Here is a 17,458-nt window from a genome sequence, read left to right on the forward strand (position 1 = left end):
TAATGAGACAAAGAAGCGCCTTGGAGCTGCTGCAGCCATCTTGAGTGCTTGGTAGTGGAGGTTATTAGGGTGGAAGAAGGTGAGTCTGTGCAGTTCTGGAGACGCCATTACCACCCCTGGAATGCCTCATTCTCATACATGTGAGAGAAGTGAATTCCCCTCTTGTTAAATCTGCCATAATGTCTTCTCTCTGTTACTAACAGGCAAACATGATTTTCATGCCAATACATTATCTCAACAAATTTGAGGAGAAAAACCATATGGTCATCTTAAAAGATGCCAAAAACCCCACAATTATTCAGTATACCAAGCTGAAACAAACCAGGAAAAGAAGGAACCTGTTTTCTACTTATTAAATGACATTGATTCTAAATTTTTAGGACTTATCAGATCTAATAATGAAAACATTAGTAGCATTTGGATCAAAGTTTAGAACAAACTCATGACTAAGTATTATAACAAATGAGAACATTTTAAATGGCTGGAACAAGATCAACATCCAAAATCAACACTTTTCCTACATGTCAACATTAGCCAAGTTAGAATTTTAAAAACAACACAAAAAGATCTATTTCATAATAGCCAAACAACTCCCACCAAATATCCTGTTAAGTTAATTAGGAAAACTACACAAAAAGAAAGAAACCTTTATTTTCTTCCTTTGAAGAAAACAATAAATCTTTAATGAGGGAAAGAAAGAGAACTTAAATAAATGGACGGAAAGACTATATTGTTAAGATGCCAGTTCCTCTCTAATGTGTAAGATAAATGGAATGCAATCAATGCAGAATTTTTCATGGAAGCTGACAAACAGTTTCTAAAACTTAGAAGAATAAGCCAGTAATTCCACAACAATTTTGATGAACAATAAAGTTGATGTTTGTTCTCCCACACTTCACACAAAAAGGTATTGTGACTAAAGTGGTGGGTACACAGGGACAGACAGAGACATATGGACCCCTGGAGAACAGAAAATGCAGAGATGTGTGAGGGCAGGGGGGAAGAGAGAATCCGGTATATGATAAGAGCAGACGCCCTTAACTTCCCAGCCAATTTCCATTCCCCTTCCTTATCACTAACAGACCTTTGCTTTTGCTCATGGCTACAATGTGCTCAGACCCACGTAGTGAGTCCACAGGCTATGTGAATCAAGACAATTATGATTTCTGCTTTACCAGTTTCTCCTGCAGCTAAAAGTATCCATGTGGCCACTTCTTTTTCCTCCATAAGTTGCCAAAATGCATTAGGAAATCTGCTAGGCTACTTTTGGCAAATGCTTTGTTTTCCTAAGAAAAGGGGCATGCATAGAATCTTTCCACCTTGAAGTGATGTGATATGGGAAGCTGTGCTGGCCTGTGACCATGAGGGATGGGTCAAGAGAACCTGAAAGATGCTGCTGTGACATCACTGAGCAGCCCATCCAACAGTACATTGGCTCCCAAATCTGTCATGTGAAATTAAACATCTTGGATGAAGGTGAAAGCATCGCTAACCAACAGAATCACACGTGAGGAATCCTAAATTTCTGAGAATCCTGTGGGGAAAGGACCACATTATAAAATTTATAAAATAAGTTGGCAATTCAGTTGGAAAAAATAAAGCAAGATTTCCTACATCCTATCATGGACCAACAAATTCCACAGGAGTTACATACACATAGAGAAGAAATAAAACTAGCCGGGCACGGTGGCTCAAGCCTGTAATCCCAGCACTTTGGGAGGCTGAGGCGGGCGGATCACGAGGTCAAGAGATCGAGACCATCCCGGTCAACATGGTGAAACCCCGTCTCTACTAAAAATACAAAAAATTAGCTGGGCATGGTGGCACATGCCTGTAATCCCAGCTATTCAGGAGGCTGAGGCAGGAGAATTGCCTGAATCCAGGAGGCGGAGGTTGCAGTGAGCCGAGATCGTGCCATTGCACTCCAGCCTGGGTAACAAAAGCGAAACTCCGTCTCAAAAAAAAAAAAAAAAAAAAAGAAATAAAACTATCAGTGTGCCAGAGAAAAGTATAGGTGAATACATGTATGACCTTGCAGTAGAAAAGTGTGCTGGAGACCCTGCCTGATGCTGACCATGGCCCTTGTCTCTGCGTTTCTAGATCACATTTCTTGGCCTCCCATGTAGCAAGGTGTGGCCACGTGACTTATGTTTCACGAAAACAGAATATGACATGGAAGGAACATCGGTCATTTCTAGACCTGGCCCTAACCTCCCACCACATCCTCATTTCTTCCTTACCTCTCATTTGCCAGCTCATTAGAGAGGGTTCAGCAGAGAGTCAGTGACCCCACGGGATAGTGGAGCTGCTGGATGGGAGAAATGTGGGTCCCTATATGATGGTGTGATCCCTACTGAGCTGGCATATGGCAAGACAAAAACCTGCCTTGTCTTAAAACACTGCGATTTGTGGGGATGTTCATTTCAGCATTTAGCAAGTCCTAATAGATAAAGCCTTTTTAAGAGCTAAAAAGTAAAATGCATCTAATATCGTTTGGCTGTATCCCCACCCAAAATGCCATCTTGAATTGTAATTCCCATGTGTCAAGGGTGGGATCAGGTGGAGGTAATTGGATCACAGGGGTGGTTTCCCCCATGCTGTTCTCATGATAGTGAGTGAGTTCTCATGAGATCTGATGGTTTTATAAGTCCCTGGCATTTCCCCTGCTTGTATTTCTCCTTCCTGCTGCCTTGTAAAGAAGGTGCCTTGCTTCCCCTTCACCTTCTGCCATGATTCTAAGTTTCCTAAGGACTCCCCAGCCATGCTGAACTGAGCCAATTAAACCTCTTTCCTTTATAAATTACCCAGTCTCAGGCAGTTATTTATAGCAGTATCAAAACTGACTAACAGTAAATTGGTACCACAGAGAGTAGGGTGCTGCTATAAAGACACCTGAGAATGTGGAAGCAACTTTGGAAGTGGCAGAGGTTAGAACAGTTTGGAGGGCTCAGAAAATAGGAAGATGTTGGATAGTTTGGAACTTGCTGAATGGCTTTGACCAAAATGCTGACAGTGATATGGACAATAAAGTCCAGGCGGAGGTGGTCTTAGATGGAGAGGAGAAACTTGTTGGGAACTGGAGCATATGTGACTCTTGTTATGCTTTAGCAAACAGACTGGTGGCATTTTGCCCCTGCCCTAGGGAATCTGTGGAACTCTGAACTTGAGAGAGATGATTTAGGGTATCTGGTAGAAGAAATTTCTAAGTAGCAAGGCATTTAATGTGTTACTTGGATGCTCTTAAAAGCATTTAGTTTTATTCATTCACAAAGATATGGTTTGGAATTGGAACTTATGTTTAAAAGGAAGCAGGGCATAAAAGTTTAGAAAATTTGCAGCCTGACAATGTGATAGAAAAGAAAAAGCAATTTTTTTGAGGAGAAATTCAAGCTTGCTGCAGAAATGTGCATAAGTAATGAGGAGCCCAATGTTACTTGCCAAGGCAATAGGGAAAATGTCTCCAGAGCATGTCAGAGGTCTTCACAGCAGCCCCTCCCATCACAAGCCAGGAGGCTTAGGAGGAAAAAATGTTTTGTTGGGGGGGTGGCAGGGCCTTGCTGCTTTGTGAAGTCTCAGGACTTGGTACCCTGTGTCCCAGCCGTGGTTAAAGGAGCCAATGTACAGCTCAGGTAGTTGCTTCAGAGGGTATAAGCCCCAAGCTCTGGCAGCTTTCATGTGGTGTTGGGCCTGCAGGTACACAGAAGTTAAGAACTGAAGTTTGGGAATCTCTGGCTAGATTTCAGAGGATGTATGGAAATGCCTTGTTATCCAGGCAAAAGTTTGCTGTAGGGGCACAGCCCTCTTGAAGAGCCTCTGCTAGGGCAGGGCAGAAGGGAAATGTGGGATCAGAGGCCCCACATAGAGTCCACACTAAGGCACTGCTTAGTGAAACTGTGAGAAGGGCCACCATCTTCCATCCTCCAGACCCAGAATGGTAGATCCACTGACAGCTTGCCCTGTACACCTGGAAAAGTCACAGACACTCAATACAAGCCTGTGAAAGCAGCCAGGAGTGGGACTATAACCTACAAAGCCATAGGGATGTAGCTGCCCAAGGCCATGGGATCCCATCTGTTGCATCAGCATGACCTGGATGTGACACATGGAGTCAAAGGAGGTAATTTTGGAACTTTAAGGTTTAAGACTGCCCTGTTGGATTTTGGACTTGGATGGGGCCTGCAGCCAATTTCTCCAATTTGAAACAGCTGTATTTACCCAATGCCTGTACCCCCAACTTTACAGGTTTATAGGCAAAAGGGATTTGCCTTGTCTCAGATGAGATTTTGGACTTGGACTTTGGGTTAATGTTGGGGTAAGCTATGACTTTGGGGGACTGTTAGAAAAGCATGATTGTGTCTTGAAATGTGAGGACATGAGATTTGATTTGGGAGAGGCCAGGGGTGGAATTATGTGGTTTGGCTGTGTCCCCACCCAAAATCTTATCTTGAATTGTAATCCCCATAATCCCCATGCGTCAAGGGAGGGACAAGGTAGAGGTAATTGGATCATGGGAGTGGTTTCCCCGACAGAGTTCTCATGATTGTGAGTGAGTTCTCATGAGATATGATAGTTCTGTAAGTGCCTGGCATTTCCCCTGCTTGCATTTCTCCTTCCCGCTGCCCTGTGAAGAATGTGCCTTGCTCCCCCTTCACCTTCCACCATGATTGTAAGTTTCCTGGGGATTCCTCAGCCATGCTGAACTGTGAGTCGATTGAACCTCTTTCTTTTATAAATTACCCAATCTTGGGAAGCTCTTTATTGCAGTGTGAAAACAGACTAATATATTATCAAAATAAATTTGATAGAACTGATAATAGCAAAGACCAGACAATAAAGTTCTATATGAAAAAAATCATAGCTATTTTAAAGTTATATAACAGCACAGGAAATTTAGGAAACAATATAAAAACAAGAAATTAGCATTCAATGGACCAAACAAAAAATCAACATATTGTATGAATGTACAATTTATAGAAAACCCAAATGACTAGTCAACAAATGAAAAAAGAATCAACCTTAGTTGTAATGAGAAAAATACAAATAGAGAAGATAACCACTAATCACCCTCACCCATGCCCTCATGCATCAAATTGGCAAAAAAAAAAAAAAAAAAAAAAAAGCCTGAAAACATCATTTCCTAGTAAAGTGAAATTGGTAGTTTTTAACACTGCTAGTAGGGGTATATTGGGCCAGTGGTGAGATTGACAGGGGACATTTTTTAAAGAATCTAGACTTATTTTTAATATAGAATACATATATCCTGTAACTCTACAGTTCTGCCTCTCAGTATCTTCCTGAGAGGACACTCTGCTTATGTGTACATGTCTAAGAAGCATGTCTAAGGATATTCCTTGCAGCATAGCTGAAAATATAAAAAAAGTTTGTCAATAAGAGATAGGCTAAATCAAGCCTATTACATCAGTACATGAACTACACTACAGGTGTCAACATGAAAGTATCTTTAGGGCACATGAGAATATTAATGTGTTATAGTGTGATTAAACAATACTAACAGGAAAAAGGTGGGCAGAAAACTGTCCAGAAGGAAAACTGGCTATGGCCATGAGGGCTCTCAGGAGCTCAGGACCTGGGAGGGAGGCAACAGGGCACTCATTTCTACTTTAAGGCCCTCCTAAACTCTTCGTCCCTCCTCACATAATAAGCAATACTTCAAGCATCATTTTCTACTGAAGCTATTAAATAAGATACAGGAAGTGATGGGGCCTGGGCTCCAGCATGGAAGCAGATGCAAGTAGGAGAAGAGTAGAAAGGTGCACTTTGGCTGGCAGGTGACGTGATGGGGGCTGTGGAATCCATGGAGGCTATGCTGGCACAAACCCAGGAGAAAGGTAGGGCTAGTTTTGAGTTGAAGCTTTGCCATTCTCTTCAAGTGTGGTCTATAGGAAGTCACTAAACCCCTGTGAATTCACTTCCCTATCTATACACAGAGAAGCTATCATATATTTATTGGAAGTTTGTTAAGTTGAAATAAACTTAAATGAAAATATTATACCTATCTGTCTATCTGCCTGCCTGTCTGTCCACCTATCATCTATCTTCAATCTATATTCTATCTCTCCCTTTCTTGTTCCACCTACCTACTTACCTATATATCTTTTGATCTATATTTTTTCCTGTCGGTATCTAATCAGTTTTTCTCATTGTCAGTCTGCCTTTCTCTTTCCTGATTTTCTCTCTCTCCTTCTGTTGGTCATGTGCCTGTCTTACTATTATCTATATAGATGTCTAACTATCCATGTTTCTGTCTTTCTTTCTGCCATCCTATTTCTACCTGTCTCCATCCATCTATCCATCCATCGATCCATCAATCCATCGATCCATCGATCCATCCATCCATCCATCCATCCACCCACCCACCTACCTATGCATGGTTCTGTGGGTGTGTATTTATCTATTTGTCAGTATGTCTATATGTCTTTGTGCCATTTCTCTATCTGTCTGTCTGTCTGTCTCTATATGCTAGAAACTCTGTTTTTCTGTCTGTCCATCTGCAAGGACCTCAATGTTTTTCAACCTTTCTTGTCTGTATGTCTTTCAACCTATCTTTTTTGTCTGCATATGCCTATGAATGTATCTATCTGATTATCCACGACCCGAGTGAATGTCTGTCTATATATCTCCCTCCCTCCTTTCCTTTCTCCTTCTGCACCTTTCTGTCTGACTCTGTTTCATTGTCTAATGATTAATTTCTTCCTGACAGTTTAATTTCTGCCTTCGTGGTGCTTGACACAGAGCAGAGCTCACTGACTGCTAGTTTACTTCCCACTTTTCAGTTCTTTTCACTCCTTCATTGCTCCATTCCTACAATCAGCTGCCATTAACTGGGCCATTGCTCTGTGTTATGTGCTAGGGATACAACCTAAAATCAGGCAGGGTGTCTGCCTTCTAAGAGTATTTGGGCTGCTGGCCTGAAAAACACATTAATGCAGTTATATCACATGATGCTTAGAGCTATGAGAGACAAGATGGTGTCAGGCACAAAGGATGGGCACTGATGCTAGACTGGAGTGGAGGAGAGAGTGACAGAGGCTCTGAGGAAGTGACCTCTCATCTGAAAACCAGAGAGGACTGGGGATTTTTCAAAGAAGCAGAAGGCTGAGCTCCACGTAATTGGGGAAGGGGTATGGACAATGGGTGCAGAACCAGGAAAAGAGGGAACAGGGTGCATGTAGACTTGGAGAACAGAGCCAGGACATAATAAAAAATTCAAGCTAAGGAATTGACGAAATTCAGATGAGAGAGGCCAAAGTTGACCGAAATAGAGAGATGTACTATTTTTATGGATGGTAAGATATACCACAGTTAAGATGTCAAGTATAGTCACATTGATCTATAAATTCATTGCAATTCCAGTCAACATTCCAGCAGGGTTCTTTGTAGGCATAGAGAAGTTGATTCTAAATTTATATGGAAAGATAAAGAAACTAGATTAGCCAAAACAACACTGAAAAAAAAAAAAGTTAGAGGATTCACACACTTGATTTTAAGATGCATTTAAAATGCACCTCCTGCGGCCAAGACGGTGTAGTATTGGGCTGGTAAAGGATAGACACGTTTATTACTAAAACGAAAAACAGACAACTGATTTTTGACAAAGATACAAAGACAATCCAATAGAGAAAAGATAGACTTTTCAAAAAGATGACGCTAGAGTAAACGCATTTCTATAAAGTAAACTTGATCTACATCTTATACCACATATAAAAATTAACTCTGAATGGATCATACACTATGTGTGCCTGTATGCTTAGGTGTCCGTGTGTTAGCATGTGCATGCATATGCTTATGTGTGTGTGTGTGTCCATGTGAGTGTGCACGTGTTTAACAGTGTGTTTGTATGTGTGTGTTTGTGACTTCCGTGTGCATGTTTATGTTGAGCGTGTGTGAATATATATGCATATTTGCATGAGCATGTGTGTGTGAATGTATGTGCACATTTGCATAACTGTGTGACAGTCTATGTATTAAAAAGGGAGACAGGGAAGGGTGTCTAAGGGACATTTAGAAATTCCAGTGGGCTGGTTGTTTACACTTGGAAGTTTCCAGCCCACTTAGAGTAAGTGAAACCAAGAGAGTAGATGCAGTGGCTCTTTCCATTAAGAAAAAGGAATTTAGATTTCACAAACACAGGAGAATTTCTGCTTTTGGGATTTCTTATTGGGTCATATTTGTTGACTATTTATACACGTCAGTGACTGGCAAAATCCACTATTTTATTTTAAAGTCTACAACTCTGCCCAAATAAACAAATAAACATAAAGGAAATAAATATCTGTCATCCTGTATGGCTTTGAACTTTGAAAATAGATAATGTTGAGACAGGTGGATTCTGAAGAACCCACCCAACTTTGTATAAAACCCTGTCAACTTTATGACCTCATAGATTAATCTACTAATTGTTTCTTCTTTAGTTTCTTGGACTTTCATTTTTGGTCAGTAGAAACACTTACATAAATACAAATCCATCCAGGCATTCCAAAAAATCCTGGGGACAATTTATGTCTGGTCTCTGGTTCTCACTGCTTCAGTTTTGAAATGAGGATTGTAGTTCCTATTTTAATATGGTTTTGGTGGTGATTACATAGTATAGTGCCTGGCACACAAAAAGTACCAAGAAAAGGATAGGTACCCCATAAACATATACACCTTCTTAAATAGCCACAGATATTTTTTTAAAAACTGTAAGTATGATTATGATTATTGTTGTTATTTATTTATTTGCAATATATTCTTAGATTAATAACCTTATAAACCTAATAAAACCATCTGGAGTTCTATTCCTTCAAAAGATTTGCTTTTGGTACTTTTTATATCAAGAGAACATATAATTTTTAAAAGTTTGGTTCTGAATTGAAACTGATAACAATGAAGTCCAAGTTTATAGGATCAGCTGTTTGAGCTGGGAAAGAAACTGCATTCTTAAGCAGAAAATTTATTTGTCTACACTCCCCCGTGGAAAAAATGGTAAAACTAATTTCATTCCAACACTAAGCATTGGCTTAAGATCAAATAGGAAGCATTGCAGCCCTGGATGATGTAGCCACAGCAAGTTTAAAGTAAGTGATTTCAACAAAGAAAACTGTTTTGCTACTGACCAAGGACGGGGTATCTTTCTGAACTGCACATTGTCCCCACAAATAAGGTGCCTCTAGTTTTAAGCCTCCCTTATCAATGGCTAAGGATGCACTCACGGTTGCAGAGAAGGGGCACTCAGATGGAGAATAAAGAAAGGAAGATTAATAAAGAATAGGAAAGGGGGAATAGAGGAGAAGAAGAGAGATGAGAGAAGCAGGAAAAGATGAAAGACAGCTCGGCTAAGCACACATCCAAGTACAATCAACACTATACATTTCATGGATGCTGTATCAGTGACCTATTGCTGTGAAACAATGACTCCCCAATTTATGGACTTAAACTGACACATATTCATAATCTCACCATTTCTGTGAGGCAGGAATCAGAGTGCAGTTCAGCTCAAGGTCTCTCACAAAGCTTCAACCAAAATGTGAGTTGAGCCTGCAGTCTCATCTGAAGACTCACATGAGGAAGCATTCTCTTCCAAGCTTGCTCATGTGATCATTTGCAGAATTGTTTTTGACAGCTGTTAAACTAAGAACCTCAGTTCCTTGTCGTGTGGGCCTTTCCATAGGTGAGATCATAAAAGCAGAGTTGTTTCATCAGATCAAGCTCATAGAAGAGTCAGAGAGAGCCTGATCAAGAGAGAAGTTACCATGTTTGTATCCTGGTCTTGGAAATGACATCTGTCACTTCTGCTGTACTTTATTAACAGCAAGTCACTACATCCAACCCACACCCAAGGGCAGGGGACAGCACAAGGATGTGATGTCAGGAGGCAGGAATGGCTGGGAGCTGTGTAAGAAGCTCCTACACAGCCCCTTGCAGTGTCTACACCAGAGCTCAAGTGAATTGTGCAGGCGAAAAAGTGGTACCTTCACACTGTGCTACATGACCACTCTCAACTTGTCAGCCACCATATTTTATCTGATTGTTATGGAAACACTGATTCTAAAGTTGAAAAAGGGAAAAATGATTTCTGGAATCTGTGATATTCTTCTAGAATGCTAATAAGCCTGACTGATCCCATTCTGAAGCTCTTGAGCAGTGTCACAAATGCTTATCTAATCATTCACAATTGGTTAAAGAGGGTTTATAGAACTGTGAGGTTAGCGCTACTGCAGTCGATAGCTTATGACTTTCACTGCCTAGTAAACAAGTTAACTCCAAATTTGGCATTTTTTTTTTATTGCTTTGTAGAGTTTTGCCTTAACTTAGCATCTCATTTCTTCATTTTTTTCCCCAATTGACTTTACAAATCCCAGTCACCAAATGCTTGTGGAGGCCCATTATTTGTCTTTTTGCTAGTTCCCTTATTAATGAATTAAATAAAGCTTTGGAACAGGGTAACAGATGCTTTTGCCTGAGAATTGAACTTTCGCATGCTCTAGGAGTAACCATGAGGTACATAGGGAATTCAGCAAAGCGCTGACCACGGATGCTAATAGACACTGGGTTCCTGGCTCCATTCTGACTGGCTGACGCACCTTCACACACTTATGGGGCACAATGTCTGTGTGGATAGCAAGTCCCCAGGAGATTTAAGAACTGCCCTGAGGGAGTGTGCTCAAGCCTTTTGTAAATTTATACTTATGCCATTTCATGGGGGACTATGTCTCTGTCCATGGCTCAGCATCAGGGCTTGGAAGAGGAAGCCCCAAAAACAAGCTCTGAGATGAGAGTTTTCTGGCTGGTGATGCTGAGGATAAGGGCGACACATACTGCCAGGCTGGGTAACACATACCGCCAGACTGCTGCTGTGCAGGAGGAGGGAACAGGAAGAGAAGGAGACACAGGGAGGGCCTACCCAGGGCTGTGGAGGAGGAGGGGGCTTTTCTCCCTAGTGTGGCCAAGCCCCTACAAGCCTCCTGGGAGTGGGCCTCTCTGCAGGGGCTTTGCCTTGGCTTCCAGCAACTTCCATTTGGTTCTCCAGCACCCAGGCCAGGAGCGTGGAGCTCACTCAAGAACAGATAGCTGAGGTTTCCAAGTGAACATACATTCCACCGGATGTGCTTTGGGAAACTGAGAAAAGGTAGCCCTGATATTTCCATCCACACACTTAAGTGCAACTCAGTGATATCCTTGGTGCTAGTGCAGAACCAGAGGTCTGATTTTCACCTGCACTTCACTTGTCGCTAACCTTTGTGTTTGCTCCCGGGAAAACAGAAAAGGCATAGTCTCATCCCCAAGGAGTGGATCCAGGGGACGAGGAGACAAGCAAGAATTCTTTGCATGTGAAGGAAAAAAGAGGGGTGGCAAGGCTTCAGGGAAGCCTGGGGCTGTGGCCCACCGGAAGTGTCCTCTGGTCCTGGCCAACCCAGGCTGGCTGGGTTGATATCACCCCGGAAAGCAGGGGAATCCCACAGGACCATACCCTCAAGCTCAGTCTGACAAGACAAGAAGCCAACAGAGAGCATACCATCTGGATGCAGGATGCATAGCGGTCTTCTCTGTGAGCACCAGCTCTCATCTGCTTTTAAGAGTTGTAGGGAAGAAAACGAAGCAAGTAACCTTTCCAGAGGAAGTACTTTTAAGGTATTAACATGTTTTCCAACAGCAATTTTTCTGAAGATTCAGTCTAATTCACATTCATGTGCAACTTCTAAAACAACCTATATTTTCACAAACTGTTTTTTTGGTAAAATTTTCAAAACATTCTCAGGGAAGATGCGTTCTGTGGCAATGGGATGCCAATAGAACTAAAGGGACTTGATCTAAAAAGAAAAAAAAAATCACGCGCGCGCGCGCACACACACACACACACACACACACACACACACACACACACACACTTTTCAAATAAGAAGTCTGACGGGTTACTGGTGACTGAAAGTCAAACCTGACGAGAGATCAGGGTGGTGCAGGCCTAGTGAGGGGAGGCAGTTAAGGGTGACCGAGAGGGTAAGGAGGAAGCAGATGGGGGAGTGTGTATGGGGGGAGCATTTGCTGATGAATACTTCCTGGCGTGGTGGTTTCATTCTCTATGCAGCCTTTTAACTGCAGGGACACAGAGCATGGGGCCTCTGTGCTGTCATTCAGATTTATTAGCATTTTTGCTAAAGGTCTTATAAAAGATCTCAGGAATAAAAGCAGTGTCCTGTGGCTCTTGCCTGTCTTTCCTGTGTCTGATAATAATTAACAGCTATTGCTTAGCAAGGCCAGCCACAGGCTCCACCCTCTGCCATGTGCCTCCTGTGATGGTCACACCCCAGTCTCATAATTGTAATCCTAAGGACACTGACGGTTTGTGAGGAGAAATGTTTGCTCGCGGTCACCCGGTTGGTATGACAGAGACAAGATGCACACCTAGATGCTCATCTGGATGGTCTAACTTCAGAGTCCTCCTCTTGACGACCTCAATATATGCTCCCTTGTGTGATGACCTCACAACCACAGAAAATGTGAAACATGAAGGACTATGTGACAAAGAAAGTCTGAGGTCCCAAACAACGAATGGGTTAAATATCATAATACAACAATCAAAGGACGCTAAGAGCACTGGATGGAAATGAGCCAGGGAAAAGAACACTCACAGGGCTCCAGACTTTGCTCCATTGCTTACTAGCAAAAGCCAAAGAATGTAAAAAGTGACTTTATAAAGGGAGCTCTTGCAGAAATGACCTTATCCCAGTGAACAAACTTACCATCGTGTGCCATAGGGTGCCCACTGATGGGATGGAAAGAAAAATGGAGGAAATGTCTATCTAAATCTAAGTAGGAGGAAATAATCAAGCAAGTCCAGGTTATGCAGCACTCCATAAAACAAGTGTCTCAGAGTCTTCAGAGACGTCAACATCACAAAAGAGAAAAATGAAAGCAGGGCTTTGGTTTAGATAAAAAGAGACATAACTGAATTCACTGAGTGATACTTAATTGAACACCAGACAGGGGAAAACAGCTATGATGATTATTTGGGGGACAACCAGGGGTATCTGGATAAGGACAACATATTTGGATAATACCACTTTATCAATATTAAATTTCACTGTGGTAATGGTACTATACTTTTGTAGAAGGCAGCTGTGTACTTACAAGATGATGCCAAAGCATGTCATGATGTCAGCAACTTACTTTCAAATGATTCAGACAAAAAGAATCAAACACACACAAACACATATTTATCATTTGTGAGTGTCTGTTTTTGTATTTTGGGTGAAGAATTAGGGTGTTCACTGTTCTATTCCTTCAAGTTTTCTGCAGAATTAAAGCTTATAAAATAAAAAGTAGGTAAAAAAGGTATACAAAAATATTTGTCTCAAGAGTCATAAAGCAAAAGAATGGCTTTGCTATCAGCCAGATTAAAATTGTATTTTTGGATAAGAAGTAAAAGGAAACAGTAAAAATAACAATAATTAGTGTGTTAAGATAATGGAACTATTTTTCTTTTGCTTATAATATTTTAAAAATCAATAATGGTTGCAACAGATGACAAATTTTGCACTGGTATAAATCAAGTCACTTGTCAATCACTACAGTTGTTTTTTTCCTTTTAAAGAATAATGCCTGTTATTCCAATCTCAAATTCTAATGCAGTATGAAATGCATTTCATGATTCCTTCTCAATTTACTTTACCCTTTATCTGGGCTTTATATCTGATTTCCAGGGAATCCACAGAACCACTACCAGCTCTGTTGTCAGAGGCGGTGACTGCACTTGCCCCTCTGTTCTGCCACTGAGACCCCATGAACACAGGACTTACTTTTCAGACACCTGATTCTGGAGGCGGGTGGCAGTCAGGCATGCAGGCCAATGCTGCATCGTTGCTGCTGGAAATGGCCCATTGTTGCCCAGTTGAAGGTGAGACGACAGTGCCTGAGAACTCTGGAAAAGACAATGAGAATCAAAGAGAATGTTCACACTTCATGGAAAGTGAGAATTAACAATTAAAGTTTCAGGAATTAATGTCTTATATTTTAAAAATTAAGTATTAACATTTCAAATTTTAAAATGATTTTAAATATTTAACATGCATCTGAAATTGTCTGGTGAATCCTGCACCCCCTGAATCCCACTCCCAACACATGATCCCACCCTTTAATTTTTTAATGAACGCCCATCAGGAGACAGATGAGGATCAAAATGGGAAAAGTCTCATCTGTGCAGACTTAACAGATGTGAGGGTCGGCTCAGAGGCCCTAGAAGCTGATGGGCCAGGGGAGTGGACTGTGCTTCTCAGGAGGTCTCAAGAACTGAACTCTGACTTCTGAGATTCTGGGAGAGAAGTTCTGGGGGTATGATCTGTAGGGAACCTCAAAGTGAGGGGGCTGTTCATATTCCACATAGTGGAACCAGGTGCACCTCATCTGAACTAGGCATCCCCCAGGTCAGCAAATGTCGTACATTTTTATTTTTTTAGGTCATTTATTTTACCTAATAACTTATAGGTAAAATTTAAGTTTTACTCAATTTGAGTATCTGTCTTTTAATCAGGAAATTTAACCCATTCTTTCTCCTTTGGTAGGGTATGGGAGTAGGAGAGAGGGTGACTGGTATATTTGGACCTTTCACCATTCCCTTATTTCGTGTTTTTGACTTGTCAAGTTTTCTCCTTTACTGTCTTTAACTGACTTGATTGTTCTTATTTTTTCTCGAATGTTTTAGAAATTATATGTCTTATTTTTCTTCTAGTATTTCCTTTACATTTATAACATGCATATGCCTGTCTATTTTTTCTATCTAAACTGAGTATTAAATAACATATACAACCTCTAATTTCCACACAGGATAAGGCCCTTAGTTCACTCTAATTCCAATCTCTTCCTTGGCTACCTGTTATATTTTGTTGAAATCATTTAAAATGTTGATTCAAAATTGCTTTAAATTTTTATGTTTCTAACTTCTTAGGAATCATAATTCTTAACAACTGCTTTAAGCTTCATTGCTATATATTATTACTTGTAAAATGACTGTGTTTTAGTGTTCGCTAGTTGATCATGAATAATTTGCATACATCTCACTGCTCCTTTATTAATTTTTAATTTTACTAGAAGGTTTGAGTAGTTCTTTCAAAATGATTTTGTAGGCAATAAATTTACTGAGTTCTTGAACAGAAACAGGAAAATACTAAATACAAAAGAATTGAATCAGTAGCCAAGACAATCTAGAAAAAGAAGAACAAAGTTGGAGGTCTCACACTTCTTGATTTCAAACATACCATGAATTTATGGTAATCAAAGCGTGTCGTGTGACCATAAAGACATATTAATAGTTCAGGTAGACCAGAAATAAATCCTCAAATATATGGTTAAATCATTTTCCACAAGGGTGCCACATACGGCCTCACAAAAATGGCCACTGGTTTTCCACAAGACCACTCCATAGGGAAAGGAAAATCTTTTTTCAATAAATGGTGCTGGGAAAACTGCATATCTACATGCAAAATAATGAAGTTAGACTCTTACCTAATGTTGTATGCAAAAATGAACTAAAAATGGATCAAAGACCTAAATGTAAGAGCTAAACCTATAAAACTCACAGAGGAAAATACTGGGAAAAGCTTTATGACATTGGATTCAACAATTATTTCTTGGATATGACCACCAAAAGAACAGGCAACCAAAAAAAAAAAAAAAGATAAATTGGACCTCGTCAAAATTAAAAATTTTTGTGTACCAAAGGTACTATCGACAAAGTGAAAAGGCAACCAACAGAATGACAGAAAATATTTGCAAGTCATATATTCGATAAGGGATTGATATCATAACATATACAGAACCACTGCAACTCAACAAGAAGAAGATAACCTGAAAAAAATGAAAAGACATCCCATGCTCATGGATTAAAATAATTAACATTGTTAAAATATCTATATTAACCAAAGTGCTCTACAGTTCCTGTCAAAATACCAATGACATTCTTCACAGAAATAAAAAAAAAAAACCCTGAAATTCATATAAAACCACAAGAGACCTTGAATAGCTAAAGAGATCCTGAGCAAAAAGAACAAAGCTAAAAGCATCACACTACCTAATTTCAAATAATACTACCAATTTATAGTAACCAAAAGAGCATGGTACTGGCATAAAAACAGACACATCAACCAATGGAAGAGAATAGAGAACCCACAAATAAATCCATACACTTACAGCCAACTCAGTTTCAACAAAGGTGGCAAGAACACACAGTGGGGAAAGGACAGTCTGTTTAATAAACAGTGCTGGGAAAACTGAATATCCACATGCAGCAGAATGAAACTAGATCATCTTTCATCACATAATGAAATCAACTCAAAATGGATTGAAGACTTAAATTTAAGACCCTAAAATTAGGAAACTACCAGAAGAAAACATTGGGCAAAGATTTTTTTCAAAAGACCTAAAAAAGGCAACAATAGACAAATGGGATTATATAAAGGTAAAAAGCTTCTGCACAGCAAGGGTAACAATTAACTAAGTGACGAGACAACCTAGAGAATGGGAGAAAATATCAGTAAACTTCTGTTTGACAAGGGATTAATAACCAGATCATATACGGAGCTCAAACAACTCAATAGCAAAAAAGGCAAATGATCTGATTAGAAAATCGGCAAGTGACCTGAATAGAGTTTCTCAAAAGAAGACATACGAACAGGCAACAGGCATATGAAAAGAAACTCACTATCACTAATCACCAGAGAAATGCAAATTAAAACCATGATGAGACATCATCTCACTCTAGTTAGAATGGTTATTATAAAAAAGACAAAAAATAACAGATGCTGATGAGAATGTGGAGAAAGGGGAATGTAAATTAGAAATATCGTTATGGAAAACGATATGGAAGTTCCTCAGAAAACTAAAAATAGAACGACCACATATCCAGGAATCCCGCTGCTGAGTATATATTCAAAAGAAAGGAAATCAGGCCGGTGGGGAGCCTCATGCCTGTAATCCCAGCACTTCGGAAGACCAAGGTGGGTGGATCATGAGGTCAGGAGTTTGAGAACAGCCTGGCCAAGATGGTGAAACCCTGTCTCTATTAAAAAATACAAACATTAGCCCAGTGCAGTGGCGGGCACCTGTAATCCCAGCTACTTGGGAGGCTGAGGCAAGGAGAATCACTTGAACACAGGAGGCGGAGGCTGCAGTGAGCTGAGATCATGCCACTGCACTCTAGACTGGGAGACAGAGCAAGACTCTGTCTTACAAAAAAAAAAAAAAAAAAAAGAAAGAAAGAAAGGAAATCAATATATTGAAGAGATGTCTGCACTCCCACGTTTGTTGTAGCACTGTCTACAATAGCCGAAATAGGGATCAACCTGAGTGTCCGATGGAAGAATGAATAAAGTATGGAATCCATGCAGAATAGAATATTACTCAACCATAAAAAGAACGGAATCTTGTCATTTGCAGCATCATGGATGGAACTGGATGTCATTATGTT

General features: G+C 40.3%; 1 protein-coding gene across 2 annotated transcripts in view; it reads right to left on the bottom strand.

Moving 5' to 3' along the window:
- The window catches only part of OTUD7A (OTU deubiquitinase 7A), a 338,001-nt gene that overhangs the window by 148,110 nt on the left and 172,433 nt on the right, over positions 1-17,458 (bottom strand). For both annotated transcript variants that reach the window (XM_074400130.1, XM_074400131.1), the window contains exon 2: positions 13,797-13,918. The gene's annotated coding sequence lies outside the window, so the exon portion shown is untranslated. The remainder of the gene's footprint in view (positions 1-13,796; positions 13,919-17,458) is intronic.

This window comes from Saimiri boliviensis, chromosome 5, assembly GCF_048565385.1.
Source record: "Saimiri boliviensis isolate mSaiBol1 chromosome 5, mSaiBol1.pri, whole genome shotgun sequence".
Taxonomy (NCBI): Eukaryota; Metazoa; Chordata; class Mammalia; order Primates; family Cebidae; genus Saimiri; species Saimiri boliviensis.